We start from the raw sequence: 23,289 nt of genomic DNA, 5'->3' as shown, positions 1-23,289 counted from the left end.
GGATTCCGACCCCCTTACCGCCAGCCTGGTTCTGGCGGTTTTGACCGCCAGAACCTGGCTGGCGGTAACGGGTGTCGTGGGGCCCCTGGGGGGCCCTGCAGTGCCCATGCCAATGGCATGGGCACTGCAGGGGCCCCCTAACAGGGCCCCACCAAGATTTTCAGTGTCTGCCAAGCAGACACTGAAAATCGCGACGGGTGCAACTGCACCCGTCGCACCCCTTCCACTCCGCCGGCTCCATTCGGAGCCGGCATCCTCATGGAAGGGGGTTTCCCGCTGGGCTGGCGGGCGGCCTTCTGGCGGTCGCCCGCCAGCCCAGCGGGAAACTCAGAATTACCGCAGCGGTCTTTTGACCGCGCAGCGGTATTCTGACGGCGGGACTTTGGCGGGCGGCCTCCGCCGCCCGCCAAAGTCAGAATGACCCCCTTAATTCCCCTAATCTTGTGTAATCAACGACGTCTCACGATTTACACTTTACCTTAGCAGACAAACAATTGTATTATCTATCCCAGGATTTTAGAATACGTCTTAGTCCGATAACCTATTAGAACAAAACAATCATTCAAAATGTTTATACTCATCGATGCAACCGTCCTATTAATACTTATGTCCTTTGAAAGTCTTCTTTGGTTCAGCAGCTGCCATTTGTGACCACCATTAACAAATCTTCTTCCGCTCACTCAAGTCTGGCTTTGAGCATTACTTTATTCTATCTCTCACCTAGCTTTTGACATCTTTTTAATGTTTTGTAGCTTAATTTTTCCTTAGCACTCAAGGAACCCCTTTCAATATCTAATTTACTCATATCTGGACCCTTAGTATGGATCTTTACCTGAGAGACATCTTTGATATCTTGCTGAAAATGTAATTGGATGTCAGTTCCGATGGAGAAGTATGCCACCTATTGTATTTTGAGTGTATTTGTCTTTCTGTCGCAGCACACTACAAAAAACAGTCTCACCTTTCTTTTGACATGTCATAGGGAAACTTTTATGATATGGGCAAAATGGAAAAGGCTTTGTGGAGAAAATATGAGGCCAAAAATGTTACTAGGACATTGTCTAATTGCAGAAGGAAGAAATGTATTAAAAAATGTAACAAGTTTATCAGAGGAAGAAGTGAGAGGGGGGAAAGAAAATTAAATATGTGAAAACAAATTAGATCTGGCAAAAGTGAAAACAGCTGTGGAAATATATTATATTGGGATGATGGCTCAGAGAACTAATGAACGTGTAGAAGATCACTGAACTGAACTGACGCGTTTGGCAGCTTCATACAAATTTGGGGGAAAGACTGAGGAATGAATAAGAGACCAGATCATGTCATGTTGCGGGGATATAAAAGTGAGAAATAAAGTTGAAGTATAATCCTTCTTTAGCAGACACAGTATTTGTAGTAAAGAGCAGAAGACACCAAGGCGTGTGTAGAAGTAATCAAGAAGGAAGCAGAGAGATTGTGCTACTGTATAAGGCGGTAGCAGGAGGAGAAGTGAGACTGGGTCTGAAAAAGAGTAGAGTGAATAAGCTAAAAGGTACACGTAGGAGACTGGGCTGAAACACTACTCAAGCAGCAACCACAATTCTTGTCAGGGGGCAACACAAGTAAACCCCAAATTAACCTGTGCTTAACCCTCTGGTAGCTTGGCACAAATGCTGTTATGCTTAATTTAAAGGCCAAGTGGAACGTATTTATGTAGCACACACAGGAATAAAGTGAAAACACAACACAAGACTAATCCCACACCAAGTTAGAAAAATATAGCAAAATGTAATAAATTCATTTGACACCAAAACAACAAAAATCCAATCAGGAGACCTGGAGATATGCAGTCTTAAAGATTTAGGTGAAACTAGTCCCTAAAAGCACAAAGTGCCAGCTGTGATAATCTGGTTGCGCCTCACCATGATGGAGCGCGGGCCAAATATAGGGACTAAGGGGGTCATTCTGACTTTGGCGGGTGGCGGAGGCAGCCCGCCAAAGTCCCGCAGTCAGAATACCGCTGCGCGGTCAAAAGACCGCCGCAGTAATTCTGAGTTTCCCGCTGGGCTGGCGGGCGACTGCCAGAAGGCCGCCCGCCAGCCCAGCGGGAAACCCCCTTCCATGAGGATGCCGGCTCCGAATGGAGCCGGCGGAGTGGAAGGGGTGCGACGGGTGCAGTTGCACCCGTCGCGATTTTCAATGTCTGCTTGGCAGACACTGAAAATCTTGGTGGGGTCCTGTTAGGGGGCCCCTGCAGTGCCCATGCCATTGGCATGGGCACTGCAGGGGCCCCCAGGGGCCCCACGACACCCGTTACCGCCAGCCAGGTTCTGGCGGTCAAAACCGCCAGAACCAGGCTGGCGGTAAGGGGGTCGGAATCCCCATGGCGGCGCTGCCTGCAGCGCCGCCATGGAGGATTCCCTAGGGCAGCGGGAAACCGGCGGGACACCGCCGGTTTCCCGTTTCTGACCGCGGCTGTACCGCCGCGGTCAGAATGCCCATGGATGCACCGCCAGCCTGTTGGCGGTGCATCCGCGGTCCCCGGCCCTGGCGGTAGTCAGCCGCCAAGGTCGGAATGACCCCCTAAGTATGGCCCTCTGAACAAAGTACTTTAAATTCTAGTTGCGGAGCATTGTGAGATCCTGTATTGAGGCTTAGCACAGCAGCGATTCCAAGGGGCTGCGGGCGGTGATGCAAGGTTTTGCATCAGGGATATTTCACACAGCGGTGATTCCGAGGAGTTCATCAATGGGGCTTGTGATGCGGGGTACTGTATTGTTGTTGAAGATGCCGTTGACAAAAGCTTGTGATCCAAATGCCTGTGCTGGTGATGCGATGCACAGCGGCGGTATGAGAATCTGCAATGTGAGGTCCTGTATCCAGGATGCATCACTAAGCGGCAGTTACAATGCAAGCCTACGAGGAGATGTGCTGTGCTCCGTCATTTCTGCCTAAGAGACCACAGCGGGATGGCAGAGGAAATTCATGCCCCCCTGAGAGGGTCCAGGACTGGGGTGGGGTGACAAGAGTCACAGCAGTCAGAGTCCAGGTGTTGGGTTAACGATGATAAGAGCCTTTTCTGTCCCTGAGGCTCTGCTCAGGAGGATAGCCAACTAATTCTTGGAGTCACTCTGGTGATCCTAAGATATAAGTCCAGTCCTTCTCACTCAGGCAGCAGGGCAGCAGAGCAGCAGTCCTTCTTGCAGAGCTGCACAGCAGTCCTTCTATGACTGCCACAGGTCCAGAGGTGTATTGAAGAGCTGGGTCTGAAGGTCCAATATTTATATTTGGTAGTAGCTCTGAAGTAGGAGAAGGTTCTGGAAGTTTCCAACCCAGAGGTGTTTAGAATTGCATGATTCCCTGTCCTGGCCCCAGCTTGTTTTGGGGCACAAAAGACTGGTGTCAAACCCTTTGTGAGTGTGCTCAGACAGAATCTTTGCGATGTGCAAGTGGGGAGGGTGACAGTTCCGCCCCCTATTCAGTAACAGATGGCCCATCCTGCCAATACCTAGTCTCCTTTGTTTCACTGTCTGGGAGTAATACCCAAAGACCATGTCACTATGTCATGTGACCCAGGATATAGGCTGCAGGCACCAAGTGGTTAGGGCAAGAAAATGCTGACTTTCTAAAAGTTTACAAAATAGTGATGGATGGAATGCTTGAATTAATCTCAGCTGTTGGTAATTTTCTTGGGCTGCAGCCCAGTCTGTCATTATTTTGCACACCATGTCACCTCAGTTTGGACCCAATTGTATGCAACTTAGTCTTGACCTGGCTCCAATTGGAAAAGTTTGGCCAGAACTACCAAGCTAGGTCCTCCCTGAACCAGAACCTGATCCGGAACACAAGCAACCCAGGACCAGTTTTGTCATAGTTAGGGGTTCATCATTAACATTCTAAGAGTGTCAATTTCAGAATTGTGACTTAAAATCCGACTTCACCATTAGAGAGGGCTTTAAATTACAATTCTTTAGATACCAAACCCGATATTTCTACCTGCTGCCAATCGAAAGTTATTACTTAGTTATTTATTCACTAAATGTAATAAGGTAACCCAATGTTTTCCTAAGGGAGAGGTAGGGCTTGCAGTAGTTAAAAACAAATTTAAGAATCCTCCACTAGCAGGACATGTAAAATCTAAATGTGCATATCCAACTTTTCAAATATAGTGCACCCTGTCTTACGGGCTACTTATGGCCTACCCTTGGGGCAACTTATATGCATTAAAAATGAATTATCTGCACACCCAGGCTGCAATGGCAAACCTGAGGCATGTTTAAAAGGCTACATAGGTGAGTGGCACATAAAGTGCTTCAGGGCCACTATGAGCATTTAACTTACATGCCTTGGGTAGCTGTAGTGCCACTGTAAATTAAATGTGCCTGTTGGGTGTAAGCCAATATTTTCATGTTTTAGGGTGAGACCACACACACTTTGGCACTGGTTGCCAGTGGTAAAATGCAGAGAGTCCTAAGGCTTACAAATATGAGACCAGCAAAAAATTGGAGGAGTAAGGAAAATGTTTGGGGGAACAACACCTGAAGGCCGACAGTTCTAACAGTCCATATGTTAGATATGAGTTAGTGGGACATTTGGTTATCACTAAGGATTCTCCTGCAATCAACCTAATATTCTAGAACTGTGGTAAAAAAGGACATTTTGAGGGTCATTCTGATCCTGGCGGCCGGTGGCCGCCAGGGCCACCGACCACGGGAGCACCGCCAACAGGGTGGCGGTGCTCCAACGAGCATTCTGACCGCGGCGGTTCAGCCGCGGTCAGAAGCGGAAAGTCAGCGGTCTCCCGCCGACTTTCCGCTGCTCGTGTGAATCCTCCATGGCTGCGGAGCGCGCTCCGCAGCCATGAGGATTCCGACCCCCCCTACCGCCATCCTGTTCATGGCGGGAAAGATGGCGGTAGGGGGGGTCGCGGGGCCCCTGGGGGCCCCTGCCGTGCCCATGCCAATGGCATGGGTACGGCAGGGGCCCCCGTAAGAGGGCCCCACAAAGTATTTCAGTGTCTGCCTTGCAGACACTGAAATACGCGATGGGTGCCACTGCACCCGTCGCACCTTCCCACTCCGCCGGCTCGATTACGAGCCGGCATCCTCGTGGGAAGGTCGTTTTCCCCTGGGCTGGCGGGCGGTTTTTCAGCAACCGCCCGCCAGCCATGGGGAAAACTTGTAATACCCGCCGCGGTCTTTTGACCGCGGCGCGGTATTTCGGATGGGGGAACATTGGAATGACCCCCTTTGTCTCAACTTCTACTGATAGGATTTTTGTAGTTTGGGTCTTATTTTGTTCATTAAATGAAGATCTATTGTTCTAACCTGGTGCAGTATTTTCAATGTTTTACAGTCTTATGAGTTGCACAAATATTTTACACATTGTCTCCTAATTTATGCCTGTCTGCTCTGTGCCAAGCTAGCAGAGGGTGAGCACAGGTTAATTTATGGTGCGTAACTGACTTACCCTGAATTAGATTGTGGTCCCTACTTGGACAGGGTGCATACCTCTGCCAACTAGAAACCCAATTTCGAACACCCTTGTCAAGTAGTGGGCCCTAGGCCCACATGATGACTAAAGTAATGACATGTACATTAGTATGACTGGTGCATAACTGGGCAAGAGCACGTGCGTCCATCCCCTTTTATTTACAGGGTCATCAGACTGGTGACGTCTGTGTTGGATGGGTGAGTGGTGGGTGTTGGAATGCTCCTAGGGAGCGGCTGCATCATTATGTGCCCAGCAGGACACTACATCTCACACAAAATCCAAATGGAAAGACATCAAGTTCAAACTGTGGAAAACAAAACAAAAGAAACTGAATACCACATAGTCAATCAGCATGGCAGCAGTGAGTACATGGACTGATGATGCTGGCTGCACCAGGGCATCTCTGCTCCACTTCCTAGTTTAACCTGAGTGGTTCAGAACACGAATGTTGGCTCGGAGACACAGGGACATTCTGGGTGGATTCATGTCCCTCCTCGTTTCTGGGGGTGGCGACTGTCGTCTCCCCCTCAGTAGGGGGGTGTTACAGGTATCCCTTTTTTTCTCTTTGCCTGTCTGCCCTGAGTGGGTGTCACCTACATGTGACTGTCCTCTTGCCTTGACGGTGTCTCTGCTGGGGTTGGTCCACTCTGCTGATGATGACTCGGACTTGGTGTCAATATTACAAAAACAGGGTGAGTTAGGAGTGTTACCGGAGTCCATTGTGAAGTTTAACAATGGTGTTTCTGAAACCACTTGGAGACAGTCTTGTCATGCTTTGACCTGTTGGAATCTCCATTACACAGCCTTGCTACCTCCTGGAACCTGTTGGAGGGGCACTGCCAAGTTCATCTCTCGTGCTTATGGGGGCCCCTTGGTTGGATTGCCACAGGACAGCTTGTGGGTCCACTAGGGCTGCATGTGTGCTACATCTAGGCCGATGCAAGACCACCGAGGAGCCACTGCTTAGTCGCTCGTGCAATCACAGGGATAGATGGACCCTTGCCAAGATGTGCTCTCGCCACCGGGATCAGGATGCAGGCAGGGTTGAGCAGGAAGCCACTTGTTCTTCAGAACATAACTGGCACTTCATGTCTGTTGGCATATCAATGGTGTAGGACTCTAGGTTGGTTGCTTGATACTCCATGGGTGGTAGTGATGACACACTGGACAAAGGCTGGCATGATGGGGTTGCCAGTCATTGGGTGAACCTGTATGACAGGTAGCGACAACTTGCCTTGATGGTCGTAGGCCTTCTTTCTTGGGTTGCTGACAACTGGGAGTGATGGTGGCCAGGTGTTACCTTTCTTCCTTTGTGGAGACATCTGCATCTTTATAGCTGGATGATTCGCATTGCTGAGCCGTCGGTGATTGTGTCTGATCGGATACACTCAATTCTCCAATTGGGCTGTCACCAGGTTGTCCTTGTTTCACCTCGGTTACTTTCTGCTTGTGTGTCCAGATGTGCTGTCAGCAGCTCGAGTCTTCTTGAGCATGCCTTTCCGGCATGGCCTCTCTTGATTGTCTCTCTTAAGCTTGGCTGGGCATCAGGTTTCCTACTGTGGACAAACACATCACACTTCCTTGTCTCCTCTATCTCTTTCATTCTTGCTGCTTCAGCCTGCACTTTCTTTCAATTGAAACACTTGAGGCTTCTAGTTACAAGTCTCTTCTTCTGGGTGCTGCAGCATGCACCATCTTTGAGACAGGCCGACAGGGCCTGTCAACAGTCGATGGTCTCTGCATGATGTGGGTGAGACTTCTAGTAGCTTAAGTCTCCTCTTCCAGGTGCAGCTGCATGTACCTTGTTCTGGGACAGCCAACAGGGCTTCTCAGTGGTATAGAGTCTCTGTAGTTCAGTCACCAGGCTTGAGTGTTAGGCTCTGGCTAGGTGATGATTAGGGCAGTCACTGATCTGGTTCTCCTTTTCTTCTTGAGTGCGGTGTGGCATCCAGCCATGACCCCATTCCCTATTCAGGGGCCTTCATGGAGCTCCTACTCATGCCCGTTACCACTTCCAGGACCTCCTTTCATGGGCAGTGATGAGCTATGCCTCTGTCCACTTTCTCTGTCTATGGGATAATACATGAATATTGAGGTATTGCTGTCATCAGGCATGTTGTACCTTTGGGGAGTGCGTAAATGGGGCTCCTGGTGTGTGGGTGGACCAGGGTTTCTAGTGCTGTGTGCTTTCTTCCTCCTTGCGGTCCATCCCCGCTTTCAGTCTGTTTCCTGGGGTAGGGGAGAAGTGCAGGGCTTGTATGGGGTGGCCATCTGTTAGTTGCCCCTCGTGATCTAGGTTTCCCTTTCATATGGCACGTGTGACATTTGAGCGTAAACCCTTCCTGCGTCCCTCGTTCTCTTCAGCCTCTCTTCGCAGCTTGGGGATTAACTGATTCCAAGGGCCAGGGTGTGCTGCAGCAAATGCATAGTGTCCATGGCTTGCCGTCTGACATGGTGCGTTCTCTGCGAGTGTTGTTGCTGCAGCGCTAAACGGGCTATTCTCTCAGGGTAGGCAGAGTATATCTGGAGATCTGGGGGTGGCGGCTACTGTCTTTCCTCACTAGCAGGGTGTTACAGGCATCCCTTTTTTTTCGCTCCACCTGTCTGCCCTGGGTGGGCGTCACGTACACATGACTGTCCTCTCCCCTTGACAGTGTCTCTGCTATGGCAGTGTTGGCAGACAGTGGCTTGGAGCAGGACCTGATAGTGTTCCGGGGTGATGGGTTGCCACTTGGGAGCCCTCTGACTTCTTTGCTGGAGGGTTATCCTCACATTGTCTACTGGCACCATAGGAGGTGCATGGCCTCAGAACCTTTTGTTTGGTCTCATCTCTCTCTCTGAGGCCTTTCTCCTTTCAGAGCTCTGGCCCTTGCTGATGAGTTGATGTGGTACCGCTGTTCACCAAAGTAGCAGCGATGCAGCCAACAGGGACTTCCTCCACCAGGCTAGGATTGTGACAGAGAAATGTGCAAAAGTCATTGCAGCCCGTGCTAGTGCGGGTCTGCCCTGAGTGCTGTGATTCAGCCGGATCTGGCCTGGATGAGTGTCTGCAGCGGCTAAGAATCTCCAAGTGTGTCCATGACCTGTATCCAGCAATGGTGCTGTGGCTGTTGCCATCATGGTTAACCACTCTCAGCAGCAGCGTCAGGCGGTCACCAAGGGGGTGTGCTGTACTCTCCCTCCCCGCCCCTGCTCTTCCTTCCATTTCTGGTGCAGTCTCATTGCCTCCTGCAGAAGGAAGACATCTCTTGGGCAGCTGGGTGGCAGTGGGAGATCTCCTCTCGCTGCAGTGGCCTCAGTTTGCTTTCTTTTGCAGGCACACAGAAAGCAGGAGGCCATTAAGGCAAATGGTGTCTTTGAAGCGGCAGCGCAAGCAGGTGGCCACCAGGGGATGTGTGGTGTCCTTCTTTCACTGTCACAGCTTCACTTTCTCAATACTGCCGGCTCAGCTACAGGACCTCTCTTCTCACTGCAGAGGGGGCTTGTTCCAGTCCCTGCACCGGTGAGTGAGGAAGGTGGGGTGGACAGGAACTTAAATTGGTCCCACTAGTGCTTAATCATAAACACGGAAGGACCTCACAGTGGCACATGCAGCCCACTGCATCCTTCCTGGGTAGTGTAAAGGCTCTGCATGGTGTTTCCTCTGGCAGACACCGACTAACAGTGTAGTAATAGGGGTGACCAGATGCTTCTCCTTATTATTGTAGGTGGACTATTAATGCCCCTGCGCTGCCTACCTTGTGGATGCACCACTCTGGTCCTGCTATGGCCTCGCCTCTTCACCCACCGGAACTTTCCTTACTGGGTGGGCTGAAACTCTGGATGGCTTTCCTGGATGGCACTCTGCTGACACTGGTGTAATGTTTACTGTACTTGCTCTTTATTGTATTTGATTTTGTCAGTGCAAACTTATGTTACATGCTTAACATTCTTTTATGGAACTGTGGCTTTATTGGTCGCTGTGTGGGTTCTGGAATCTGAGGCAGTTATCAGTTGCCTTCTGTTCTTTGAGCCTGCTGGTAGTCGATGCAGTTGTGGGTCCGTTAGAAAAGGGGTGTCTAGTTGGCAGAGGTATACACCCTTGTCCAAGTAGGGACCACAATCCTGGTCAGGGTAAGTCATACACAATCCAAATTATCCTGTGCCCATCCTGTGGTAGCTTGGCACTGAGCAGTCAGGCTTAACTCAGAAAGCAATGTGTAAAGTATTTGTGCAATAAATCATCCAATAACACAGTGAAAACACCACAAAAATACACCATACAGGTTTAGAAAATATAAGATATTTATCTGAATGAATTAAGGTCAAAACAATCAAGATTTGATATGTACAAGTTGAAATATCACTTTTGCAATGATAAGAAGCATCTTAAGTCTTTAAAAAGCAACAATTGTCTCCTGTGTGCACAAAGTACCTGGTATGTGTCAAAATTACACGCACAGAAACCGCAGATGAGGAGATGTGCGGAAAACAAAGGGTGTGCGTCGGATTTCTGGGCGTACAAAGACAATGAGTTGATTCTTTTCCACATGGCAAGGACTTTGCATCGAATTCCAGCGTGCAGGCTTGAATTCTCTTTGCGATGCGGGGTTTTTTGATGCCTAGGGATGATGCGTGGAAATCCTGGTTGTGCTGGACGAAGTCACAGGTGCTGCGTCGATCCGGTGGGCGATGCTGCAGAGTTTCTGCTGCACGGCAGGTGCTGCGTCAATTCCTCACGCAGGAGGTCAGGCAGTGTCGGTCTGGCTCGACGATGCCTCGATCCAGTGGGCTGTGCATCACAATTCCCGTCTCAACGCTGGTGCTGGGTCGATCTCCACTCGGGGAGCCGGGCTGCGTCATTTCGGAGTGGCAATGCAGTGATTATTTCACCTCTAGGCAGGCTGTGCGAGGATTCCGGCAGGCTGTACGTCGAGTTTCGCTGCACAAGGAGTTCCTTTCAAGAGAAGAAGTCTTTTTGGCCCTCGGACTTCAGGAAACAGGAGGCAAGCTCAATCCAAGCCGTTGGAGAGCACCTCTCAGCAGAGCCAGAGGCCAGCAAAGCAGCAGGCCAACAGGAAGGCAGCAGTCGTTCACAGCAAAGCAGTCCAGGTGAGTCCTGTGGGCAGCCATGCAGCTCCTCTTGGCAGGTTGCAGGGTCTGGTTCACAGTTATCTGTCCCAGGATGTATCTGAATTGGTAGGGTCAGGAACACAGTTTATATACCCAAAGTGCCTTTGACGTGGGGGAGATTTCAAACAGTGGTTTTGAAGTGCACAAGGTCCCCTTTAAGTACAGGTCTGTCTGCCAGGGTCCCAGTAGGGTGTGTGGCAGTCCTTTGTGTGAGGGCAGGCCATTTGCCTTTGAAATGTAAGTGTCAAGCCCCTCCACCTCGCCAGCCCAGGAAGACCCATTCAGTATGCAGATGTGTGCAAGTGTGACTGACCATCCTGTGTTCATGGTTGTCTGGGTAAATGCACAAGGGAGCTGTCACCCAGCCCAGCCCAGACGTGGGTTGGAGACAGGGTGTAAGGCACAGAAGAATTTTAAGTGCAGAGAATGCTCACTTTCTAAAAGTGGCATTTCTAAAATAGTAATAAAAAATTCAACCTCACCAGTCAGCAGGATTTTGTACTACCACTCTGGTCATAGAAAATATGACCTGTCTACTCCTTTCTGATCAGAATCTACCACTCAAACGGTATATGAGGGGAGCCCTAATGTTATCTTGTGAAAGAAGCAGGGCACACAGCAGTGGAAAACGAATGTAAGAGTTTTTCACTACCAGGACATATAAAACACACTGGAATTTGTCCTGCCGTTTACCTTCATAGCACCCTGCCATATGGGCCACATAGGGCCTACCTTAGGGGTGACTTATATGTAGAAAAAGGGGAGTTTAAGGCTTAGCAAGTATTTTTAAATTGCAAGTCTGAGTGGCAGTGAAAATGCACATACAGGCCTTGCAATGGCAGGCCTGAGACATGGTTAAGACGCTACTTATGTGGGTGGCACAACCAATGCTGCAGGCCCATTAGTAGCATTCAATCTAAAAGGCCCTGGGCACAGGTAGTGCACTTTACTAGGGACTTACAAGTAGATCAAATATGCCAACTGAGTATGAACCAATATTACCATGTTTTAAGGGATAGAGCATATGCACTTTGGCACTGGTTAACAGTGGTAAAGTGCACAGAGTCCTGAAACCTGCAACAACAGTGTCAAAAAAGTCAAGGGAGGCAGGCAAAATGTTGGGGGTGACCACCCTAACAGGATCTCTCTTATTCTAATAAAGGATTTACTTACCTACGCCTCCTGCTTCTGTTTGGAAATCTCTGAGGATAATCGTCGCCATCCATAGTCTGTCATTCCATTTACGCACCAGGAGTGGGGTCATTGTCTGCCTGGTTGCTGGGGACCCACCGATGGCGTCTTGGAAGTTTCAAGACCCCGCCTTCCAAAATCTACTGGGGGGGTGTATGTTACATGTTTTATTTGCGTTGGAAGAATTTATTTTTTTCTTGTATTCACTTTTATTAGTCTGGATTTGCTCGAAGGTTTTCTGTCTACGTAGCTGAAACCATTGGCTGTGATCACTCACCTCGGCAACAGAACATTTCCTCCCAACATGATTGTTTTTTGGCTCCAGGTTAGAAGACACTGCGCTGAAGTCTTGACGTTATTCTCATTGCTACATCACTGTGTCCTCAACAACATGTTGTTCCTACATTGTTGCTTAGTAACGTTTGGACTTTGTATGTTGCGTGCCACATTTCAGCGTCAGGCTGGGACGCGCTACGTTGGGCGGCCATCTTTCTATGGAAAATTCAGTGCTTTCGGCAGCCGGCACGACATAGGTATTTCGAATGTGGAATGCACCGTTCCTCTCTTAGCAGCCTGTCGGGATGGTAAATCTTCTTAGTAAAGGTAACTTTGGGCTGTATACGCTTATCTTTTTCTCTGCGTGGATATTACTGTTTCCCCTCTTTCTGCGTGTGAGCATGATAAGGCAGCTTTTTGGAACACTGGCTGTAGCTGCACTGGCATTTAGGATCACTCCTAATAATTATTTCTGAAAATTGAGCTGCATACCAGGAAACATAAGTACATATTCCGGGTGTGACAAGTGTACCTGTGCAAATAGGTCTTTGCTATTTTACTTTCTATTACTTGGTTTTGCCCTGGCAATGAGTGAAGGGGTTGTGCAACCACCACCTTTCCTCCAGAAACCATGGAAACCAGAAAGTAAATGGTGTGACCAGCTGCAAAACTTTGAGAATTATTTAACAGCAATCAGTGCTAATGACTATCACCCCATCAAGAAAATGGCACTTTTGTTCAATCATTTGAAAGCAACTGGTCAGCATGTTTTTGATAGTTTGCCTCCCATACCTGCGCCTCCGGGCAATGCACCAAGGAATGTATTTGTGGAAGCCAAAGAGAGGATGAAAAAACAATACCCTGATGAATCAAATGTATTGTTGGAAAGGTTTAACTTTGCTATGAGAATAATGTAGATATTTACATAAGTGATCAATTTGTGTTCTACTTTTTCTCTAAGAAAATTCAAGAGCATCTATTGATGTGCTGTAATCCAACTTTAGAGGAAACCACTGATGTAGAAAAAAGTATAGAGAGGTCCATTATCACTTCCAAGGTTTTAGCAAACCAGGGTGGTCAAGGGCAAGGAGGACTTGGCCAATGAGTATGTTGTCATTGGGGGTCAAGGAATCACATTACTAACTGTCAGACCTGGCATCCTTGGTGTGGTCTCCCCTAACTTTTTGTCTCTACTTCCCAGGTTGATGCTGTGTGCTGGACTCTGTTTTTGCTGTTTTTGTTACTCTGGGCACTTTACCACTGCTGACCAGTGCTAAAGTGTAGGTGCTCACTATGTGAAATTGTAAGGGTAATTGGCTTTTACATAATTTGCATATTTGAAGTGCCTAGTAAATGGCACTAGAGGTGCCTAGGGCCTGTAAACCAAATGCTACTAGTGGGCCTGCAACACTGATTGTGGCACCCCCATAAGTTGCCCTGTAAATATGTCTCAGACCTGCCACTGCAGTGTGTCTGTGTGCAGTCTTGCACTGCCAATTCGACCTGGCAAGTGTACCTACTTGCCAGGCCCAAACCCTCCCTTTTCACACATGTAGGGCCTAAGTACCCCAGGGGAAGGGTGTGGTGTACGTTAAAGGTGGGACATGTACTGATGTGTTTTACATGTCCTAACAGTGAAATACTGCCAAATTCGTTTTTCACTGTTGCAAGGCCTATCTCTCTCATAGGTTAACATGGGGGCTGTCTTTAAATATCCTTAAAGTGCAGCTTCCCTTTGAGAGCAGTTAGAAATGTGGAGTTTGGGCTCACACCATTCTGTGACTCTGCCTGTTTGTAGATTCCCTGTCTGGGTCAAGGAGAAGAGCTGAAGAGCTGAGGAGAAGTGCTGCCCCTGCCTGTGAGTGTGCTTTGTTGGGCTATCCTGCACTTGCTGCTTCTGCCTGTGAAAGGGGACAAAGGGGACTTTGTGGTATATTCCTGCTTGCTAAGAATCTCCAAGGGCTTGGACTGAGCTTGTCCCCTGTTCTGAAGTCTCAGGGCCATCAAAGACTTCCTCTGCCAGTACCTGGAGTCTCTGATGAGACTCCTGCCCTGCTAAGTGGTGCCTAATCCAGTCCCTGGGCCCTTGAAAGGAGAAGCTGGTGGAAAATCGAGAAGATCCAGGGAACCCAACTTCGGATGAATCCAGACTGACGCCGCTGCCAAATCCCGTGACACTGACTGGAACTGAAGCCGCGGCCCTCGATGGAGTGTGAAAACGCCCAGGCCCGACGCTGCAGCAGCCTCGCTGATGTCCACGACTCCATGGACGTCACCGCTCCACGTCGTGACCGCCGGATACAGACTTCGCCGGAAGTGCGCAGATCCAATGCTTCACACCAACACTACCTCACCTCCACCGCTCTGCAGCAAGGACCCCACGCCTCTTTGTGACACCTCCGCTCTTTTGCTCTGCAGCACCGGAACCAACGCTGCCTCGGATCGAGCGACGCCGCGATCCCTGACTCAGTGCACCGACTTGTTTCCACATTTTACTAAGGCACTGTACCTGGGGATCCGCATGACTCTGTGATCGGCGCCATTAGTGTCAGATTGTTGGGAATGACTATGTCACGATGCCGTGATATCACCTAATCAGAGCATTTGTGTTTCTAAGCACTATTTTTGTGTTTAATATTGCAAAATTCATAACTTTGCTTGTGTATGTTGGATTTTTGTCATTTTGGTCTTTAGATAAATATTGGTTATTTTTCTAAACCTGTGTGGTGTCCGTTTTGTAGTGTTTAATTGCATTACTGTGTGAGTTGGTACAAATACTTCACACATTGTCTCTGGGTTAAGCCTTTCTGCTCGTGCCATGCTACCAAAGGGGTGAGCGGGGGTTAACCGGGTGTGTTTCTCCTTTGCCCTGACTAGAGTGAGGGTCTTTGCTTGAACAGCAGGTAACCTCACTGCCAACCGAAGGCCCGATTTCTAACAGTAACAATCCTTCTTGTGCAGCCGTTAGTAAAGATGTGATCATGTTGTAAACTGGGGCACTTTCAGGGAGTGTATAGAAGTGTTTTGAATATTGGGGGACCCAGCAGTGTTAAAATCAGTAGTGTATACACCAAGGATTCGCGTGATGAGTCACAGGAATGTGTTGACAGATTCTCAAATGTATTATTGACAGTAGATATGCCTCATACACCTTCTAGAAAGTCAGTGGGACGCATTAAGGGGCCACTGTGGTGAAGTTCTTATTGATGGTATACATCTTATAGTAATGGCAGATTCTGGAGCACCAGTCACGATTCAAGCTGACCAATCTTACCTTAAGTTGTGGCCTTAATCAATAGTGCTCGCCCATCCTGATATCAGTCCCAAAGCATTTGGTAATCAGGATATTGACCTTCTGGGTTTCTTCTAGTCCACTTTGCAGTGTCTGGGGAGATCCACGCCTACCAAAATTTAGGTTGCAGTCAAGGAGAGGGACATTGTGGACTGGAGGGGTTTGGGCAAGTTGGGTATTATTTTGCATCCTAGACATGATGTTCCAGTGATTTTGGGTGACATGCCAGATTTGCATGTTACTGTGCCGTTGTTGACTGTTGGTGTGGCAGGTGATATCATGGATCGTATGATTGCCTCATTCCCTGATGTGTTAAAGGACCACGTTTGCACAGCCCAAGGGTTTGAACATGGAATTAAATTAAAGTCCAGTTCCTTTGGTGCATAAGGCTAGCCCCGTGCTGCTGAGTGTTAGGCTACATTTGAAAGATTTAGTGGGTCATTATGACCCCGGCGGTTGGTGGAAATATGGCGGTAAGTACCGCCAACAGGCTATATTATGACAGCCAAACCCGCCAATGTACCACTCAGACCGCCATGGCGGTGACAGCCGCTGGGCTGGAGACATCTATCTCCATCCCGGTGGCCGTCACTGTTCACCTGCAGGATTATGACCCAGCCTACTGCCATGGTTTTCGTGGCTTCCTTACCACCACGAAAACCGTGGCGGTAGGCACTATCAGTGGCAGGGAATTCGTCACTGATAGGGGTCTACCCCCCTCCCTCTCCAGTTATCCACCAACCCCCCCTGCCTCTCCAATGCCCTCTTACCCCCCTACATTCACGCCCCCTTCACACACACACACACATTCCCACAAACATCCACGCATGCATACTTCCACTCACACACACCCACACACACTTTCAAACATGCACGCACACACGCATTCACAAAACATAACATACACACACTCACACCTTCATACATGCACACTCGCATCCAACACACAACACACACCCACATATACGCACATACAAACATACACACCCACACACACACAATACCTCCCTCCCCTGTTGAAGCACCCACTTACCTGTGTGGAGGGGGTCCTCCAGCAGGGGACGGGACGGGGCGCTGCTGCCAGCAGCCACGTCCAACAGCAGAACACTGCCAGGCCGTATTATTTCTCATAATATGGCTGGCGGCGGTCTACTGGCGAGGCGCTGCTGCTGGCAGCAGCGCCACCTTACCGCCATACGCCGGCATGGCCACAGCCAGATTTCCGACACCCTTCTGGTGGAAATCCGGCTGTGGTCATAATCCGGCGGATGGCTGGTAGCCACGGCGACAGACTTTTGGTGGCCGTCGCTGCAGCGGTAGGCAGTTTTTACCGCCAAGGTTCAAATGAGGACCTTATTGATTAAATTGGAGTGTGAAGGCATCATCGCTCCAACAACTCATCAGATTGGGTTTCTCTGATTGTTCTTACAAAGTAAAGGTCTGGAGTCCTCAAGTTAGGTGTGGACTTGAAGTCTCTTAATCAGAATATCTTGGTGGATTGTCAACATTTCCCCATATACAGGAAATGATTACCAAAGTGGGGCAAGCTAAGTTTTTTTCTACCATACCTCTTCACTCAGTGTACCATCAAATTCCTCTGATTGAAAATTCTCAAGCGCTCATCAAATTTGTTACTTCATTTGGGGCATTCAAGTATTTACGTCTGCCGTTTGGACTTGCATCCACGACAAGCCCTTTTCAAAAAATGATGGACGCCCTCTTTGGTGATCTGTCCCACATCCAAGCTTTCTAAGATGATATTCAGATTTTCATAGAGTCAAGAGGAACATTTGCAAGTTTTGAAAAACGTATTACATGTTTTGCAAACAAGGGGTATGACTGTGAAATCCGACAAATGTAAAGTAACGGTACAGGAGGTGGAATACTTAGGCCACACTATTTCAGAGCAAGACACACGACCAAATTTTGTAATTTGGAAGCAATAAAGAACGCACCTCCACCTGATGATAAGGACACCCTGCCCTCACTTTTGGGGCGCTGTGAGTATTATGCCAAGTTAGTACCTGGTTATGCTCTAGCTGTACAGCCATGAAGATTTTCACTCAAAAAAGGTAGCAAATTTGAGTGGAACACTCAAGTTAATACTGCTTTTGAAGACATAAGAAATTGTGTGCTTACAGCTCCGGCCTTACAAACATTTAATCTTACATTGCTGTTCACGCCAGTCTGATAGGTCTTGGGGCATAGGGTCAATGGTCAAGAGAACACAGTGGCATTTGCATTCAGGACTCTCTCCTATGCTGAAGCTAATTACAGCACCACTGAAAGAGAGGCTTTGGAGCATGTGTGGGTGGTGCAAAAATGTAAGACCTGCATTTGGGGCACCCATTGAGACGTTTACACGGACCATAAACTCTTGCCTACCTTCTCAGTGGGAATGGCTTGTGAAAAGGGTCTGCTTGTTTAGTTTGTTTATTATCTAAGCTACAAGAGTACAGACCCAAGATAACCCCTGCTCACCCCTATGGTAACATGGCACAAGCAGTCAGACCTATCCCAATGGCAATGTGTAAAGTGATTGCACAACACACGTGACGCAATAGCCACACCACAAAGGAAACATCAAGTTATATAAAAATAAACTGTATTGTACACAACATCATTAGAACAAATACAACATGTCAGTAATTTCCTGCTACCCAAGCAGTTGTCAGAACATTACACAGTAATATTACTCTGCAAACGCCAGCAGTAGTCACATAAAACACCTAGGTTACTGGCTAATCTACAACATAAGCAGTAGTCAGGTTGTCATTGTTACTAAAAATGCACGTCATTGTAAACACGTTACCCAAAAAATGCACATGTCCTAGTAAGCACATGTCACCCAAAAGTGCCAGGACGTTATCATAAATGCACCATCACCTAAATTATACAAGGGTGTGGTAAACCCCAGCCCCATAGGCGAAACGCAGGATCTCCTGTGCTCTGAGTTCAGTGGGGCGCAAAAGGGCCCTCAGCGGGTCGAGGCCTCTGTCAGCCCCGCAAAGTAATATCCCCATGAATCAAGCCCATACGATCCCCAAAATATGCCCGGGGAGGGGGTGGAAAGAACATCAGGAAAAGCCCACACCTATGCGATAGGCGACCCCACTCCTCACACAGGGGCTGCCTTCAGCAATGAAAGCCTCCTGATGAGGCTTGGGAAGGTGCGCGCAGCTTGCCGCGTCAAGGGAGGCCACGCACCTCCTGCTCAACGCGGTGATCCGGCCCTCAAGACTGTGCGGGGCTGGGAGGCCGCCTCACCTGCCCAGCTGGCAGTGATCCTCTGCTTCTGGATGATGTTTCACTTCAGGGTGACCAGCGGTGGTCATGGTTGGTCGAGCGCTCCTCCAGGTGTGCGTCGTCATCACGGAGGCTCCTCTGGCCTCACGCTGGCCCTTGGCAGTGGGTCTCTCACACAGAGAGAGACCTGCTTGTTCACAAGCTCGGGCTGCAGAGATGAAGCACTCAAAGTAGGTGCCTGCCTGTGCCCCGGGGGCACTTAACTCAGTGCTCCTCGCCCCGGAGCACCACATGGAGCACTGTGGTAATAAAAAATCCACATACACCAGTAAGCAGCATTTCTCACTACCGTTATAACCATACCAAACATGCCTACGCTACCCCTCATAGATGAGACAATACCCACTAGACATAAGGCAGGGCATTTCCAATGCAATCCTATTAGCAAGGCAGCACTCACAGCAGTGAGAAACCAAATAGGCAGTTTGTCACTACCAGGACAGGCCACACACTAGGCACATGTCCTGCCTTCCACATACATAGCACCCTGCCCATGAGGCTCGCTAGGCCCTACCTTAGGGGTGACTTACATGTAGTAAAAGGAGCGTTCCAGGCCTGGCAAGTAAATTTAGATATCAAAAAAGAAAGAGGGACTGGAAGATTAACTGGTCCAGTGTACATTCTCCCAATTCATAATGTATCTGTCAAAAAAGTACACTGTTCCAAAAAGACAAGACGACATAAAATAACACAGGGTGTCCCAGGTATGAGTAAATTCAGAAGCAAAGGCCCTCATGTATCATCATTGGGCTTGCTCCATGTCAGACCGGACCCTTGTGGGGGCCTCTTTGCCAGACCTCTGAAAAGACAAAGAACAGAAAAAAGGCTGGAGAGAAAGAAAATTTTAAAATTGGCTCGGTCACTCCCTTGAAGACCAAATTTATTAGTTTAAGGAGGTGCTGGTCAAGATTAAAAACATATAGAGTTACGGAGATAACGGTCCTATACTCTAAAGTATGAATGGCCAAAAAGCGATTACTTTTTCCACTCTAGAAAGTCAACATGTTTCGCGCCTTACAACGTCCAAACGGATCACTTGGTGCTTCATCAGGACTGAACTAAATCTTCTCCAGACATTATAAGTGAAACCATACACTGTATTCAAAACATCTGAAAGGATATAGAAGTGAGATTATTTTCACATCAGTTCACATTGATTAGAGGAACTGAGACATACCTGTAGAAAAACGAAAAAACAGAAAACAGAATAACACATATCCCAATTCTATTTGAGGGAAATACACAATTAGTGTTTATCAGTTAAAAAGGATTTAGTGGTCGTAGCCAAACTGTCATATGTTAAATGAGGGAGGGTATGTTGAATAAGTGAAAGAAATGCTTACCATCCTTGACTTAGGACAAGTCTCCATGGGAAGCGCAAACTTACAATCACTCGTTGTTTCTATAATAACATATAAACGCAGGACTCGCATAGTATAATTATCAGAACAAAAATTATTGTCAAACAGTTATGTTTCTGGAATGTCATGGGTGATTCAGAAGACAGTAATGTTATATGTCAAAATGCCAGTGTTATCACATTTGGTAAACAGACAGCAAAGGGAAACCCAAGAGAAGCATAATCTGATGCAAGTCTAAAGATATGTCAAATTACCTACTAGGAACATAATCATTTGTTAGAAATCAATAAGAAGTCAAATGTAGAGGCGAGAGGACCGTGTGGGCTACCGATGTAAAAAGGGTCCAAGTACCCACGTGTGAATTACATTCGTAACGCCTCAAACTAGAAAAAAAGAAGAAAGAAAGAAAAAAGGGCCGGAGACCGCGTTCCCTATGGGCTCAGAGGAAACGCAGTCAACCACTAATACACACAACAAGTTTAGTATAATAGGAGCAGAATGCTCAAATTACGTTAATATCCTTCAAGGCCAGAATATGTCTTATCCGGGTGCCGCCTTCCTGAAGAACTAAACGGAACGCCAGTACCTGGTCAAATTAGAACAAAGAGTTGCGTTCCTAATAGGCTCAGGGGGAACGCGGTGAAGCAACATGCTTGGTATAATGGTAGCAAAAAGATCAACTTACATTGAGATCCTACGAGACAGAATTTGGTCTAGTTCGGGTGCCGCCTTCCCGACGAACTACACGGGACGCGCGGTAGCCGGGAGATGAAGGACGCCGGAAGTACAGGTGCCCAATCAGAAATGAGCCAGGAGGCTTCAGTTAGCGTCCTGCTGGCAACGATCAGCAACACAAAGGAAGGACTAGAAAATCCTTCCTTTCTATGTTAGTAACAACAACCATAGTAAGACAATGGAAATACTGCACACAGGTACTTACAATATGGAAAAGTGGCTAGCAGCACAAATAGAATATACATAGATCAAAAAGAATTCAATAGGAAAGCACTACTCAATGAAGTGCTATTGTAAGAATGAATAAATAAGCAAAGAAAAGGAGGAGTGAAAGATCAAACGAAGAGAGGGAAAGGAAAGGGACTGAGATGAGTCCCTTGTAAAATTATTAATGATTCTGGCCTCTCAAATCCCCCCAAAGATTTTTACCACACAATATGGGAGCGTCAGGAATCAAAACTACAAAAAATAGAAACAATTATCATCAAAATCTGGCGAGCGAAGGAATTATCTCATACATGCTGCAACACTCATCCATGGTATATCATTGTTCAATCCAAGGATATAGGAGCCAGATGTAGGTACAAAAAAATTAGCGACTCGCAAATTGCGTGTCGCTAATAGGAATGCAGGTACAATGTCCGTGTACAATTTGCGACTTGCACCCGGAGTCGCAACGCAGATAGCGAGTCCGCTGTTTGCGAGGTCGCTTTTTGCGACCGCGCAAAAAACGAACTCGCAATTTGCGAGTGGGTGTCGCAAATTGCGAGTACCATGTAAATTGATTGCAGGTGCTGCAGAACACTCCAGAAACCACTCCAGAACACTCTGGAAACACTTCCTGGCACATGATGATGACATCACAGCCAGGAAGTTTACAAATACACCTGGGAGGAGGGAGGACCACACCCATTTTAAACTGCTGAACTGCAAACAGGAGGAACAGCAGCTACAATGGCTGAAACACCTAGAAAACGAAAACTAAAATTCTCTGAGAAGGAGCTGGAGGTGCTGACAGAAGAATGCTGTCAGCACTATGATGAACTATTCGGAAAGGCAGCCCTCAATGTGCCAGAAGCCACCAAAAAACAACTCTGGCAGGAGATCCAAGAAAAAGTGAACTCCCTGGGGGTGAGCCACAGGAGTGTGGAAGAGATAAAAAAAACGGTGGTATGACCTCCGCTCCCGGACCAAGGAGAGGGTGGCAGAAAGGCTCCGGGAGATGAGAGGCACAGGAGGGGGACCATCATCCGTATCACCACCCACACCCCTGGAAGAAAGGGTGGAGGAGACCCTGGAGCAGGAGGCAGTGTCAGGATTTGGAGATCTGGACACCTCTGAGCCCACTACATCAACCGGTGAGTATCATGTGATATGCCTGTACCCCTATCAATGCCATACCCCCACCCACCATGTACACAGGGGCATGCTCAACCAAGATAGCTCCATTTCAGGGTAGCAAACACCAGAATGATGCATTATGGGAAATGTAGTCAAGTAGGCAGTTCATAGGCAAATGTTTATTAGGAAGTGTGCAACAGATAGTAGACACTGACAGTCTGTTCCCCATGTCCCACAGGTCTCCCACAAGACACCACCACAAGCCACAGCAGCCAGCCCCATGAGGACAGCACAGGAGCTGCCACCACTCCCGCCTGCACGACCAACACCATCCCTGTGATGTCCACACCTGCTGCAAATGTGTTTCAGGAGGCTGCGCCAGCAACAGGCAGGAGTGCCACAGTAGAGCACACAGGGCATCCACCACTGCGCAGGCGACGCAGGTACAGGAGAGCAGGGCTGCAGGCTGCGTCCGTCCGTCCATCTACCACCAATAGCGAGGCACAGCTGCTCTGTGGTCAGCGCCTGCAAAACAATATATTAGGGCGGATTAGTGGTGTGCTGCACCGCTTTGTCAGAAACAACGAGGCCAGCATGCAGCAGCTAAATTCCCAAATAGACGTGATTGCCACAAACACTGGGGACCTAGCCCTGTCCATGAGGGATCTGGTGGCAGGACTACTGGCACAGGGCGAAGGTTGGCGGCGCAGGGACCGTCAGCTGCTACAGAGGCTTGACAGGATGGCCACATCAATTGGCAGACTGGCTGTTAACACCACTGGCCTGTCGAGAAGGACAGTTGGCCTCCAAGTAGAAATGGGCCATTTTGCAGGGCATGTGGCTAGAGGCCTGAGCCGGATCACACACGTGATTGACTTAATGGAGGCACAGCATCTGTCCAGGGGCACAGGGGACACACCCCAGGACAGCGAGGAGGGCTCTACAGTGAGCAGTGTCTCTGCCAGTGACACTAGGGTGCTCCGGAGTGGGAGTAGCAGGCAGAGCACTGCAGAACCACCAGGGACCAGCCAGGCTGGCAGAGGCCACCGTAGGACATAGACAAAACCCTGTCCCTTATGTTGGGGCACATGACAGCAATGTGCCCCATGCATGGTTTGCATTTAGATGACCATGAACAGTTAGTATTTGTAAATAGTTGTATTTCTGCACATATTAAATAGTTTTTTTGTTCCACTTGACAAA

The 23,289-nt window shown here is 48.4% G+C and overlaps 1 long non-coding RNA gene across 1 annotated transcript in view; it reads right to left on the bottom strand.

The window, feature by feature from the left end:
* LOC138282745 (uncharacterized) overlaps positions 1-20,805 on the bottom strand; it is a 112,970-nt gene extending 92,165 nt beyond the window's left edge. The window contains exon 1 of the long non-coding RNA XR_011200998.1: positions 20,696-20,805. This is a non-coding gene — a long non-coding RNA (uncharacterized lncRNA). The remainder of the gene's footprint in view (positions 1-20,695) is intronic.
* Between the last annotated feature and the right edge of the window lie 2,484 nt (positions 20,806-23,289).

Source organism: Pleurodeles waltl, chromosome 2_2, assembly GCF_031143425.1.
Source record: "Pleurodeles waltl isolate 20211129_DDA chromosome 2_2, aPleWal1.hap1.20221129, whole genome shotgun sequence".
Taxonomy (NCBI): Eukaryota; Metazoa; Chordata; class Amphibia; order Caudata; family Salamandridae; genus Pleurodeles; species Pleurodeles waltl.
This window is presented reverse-complemented; position numbering and strand designations above follow the sequence as displayed.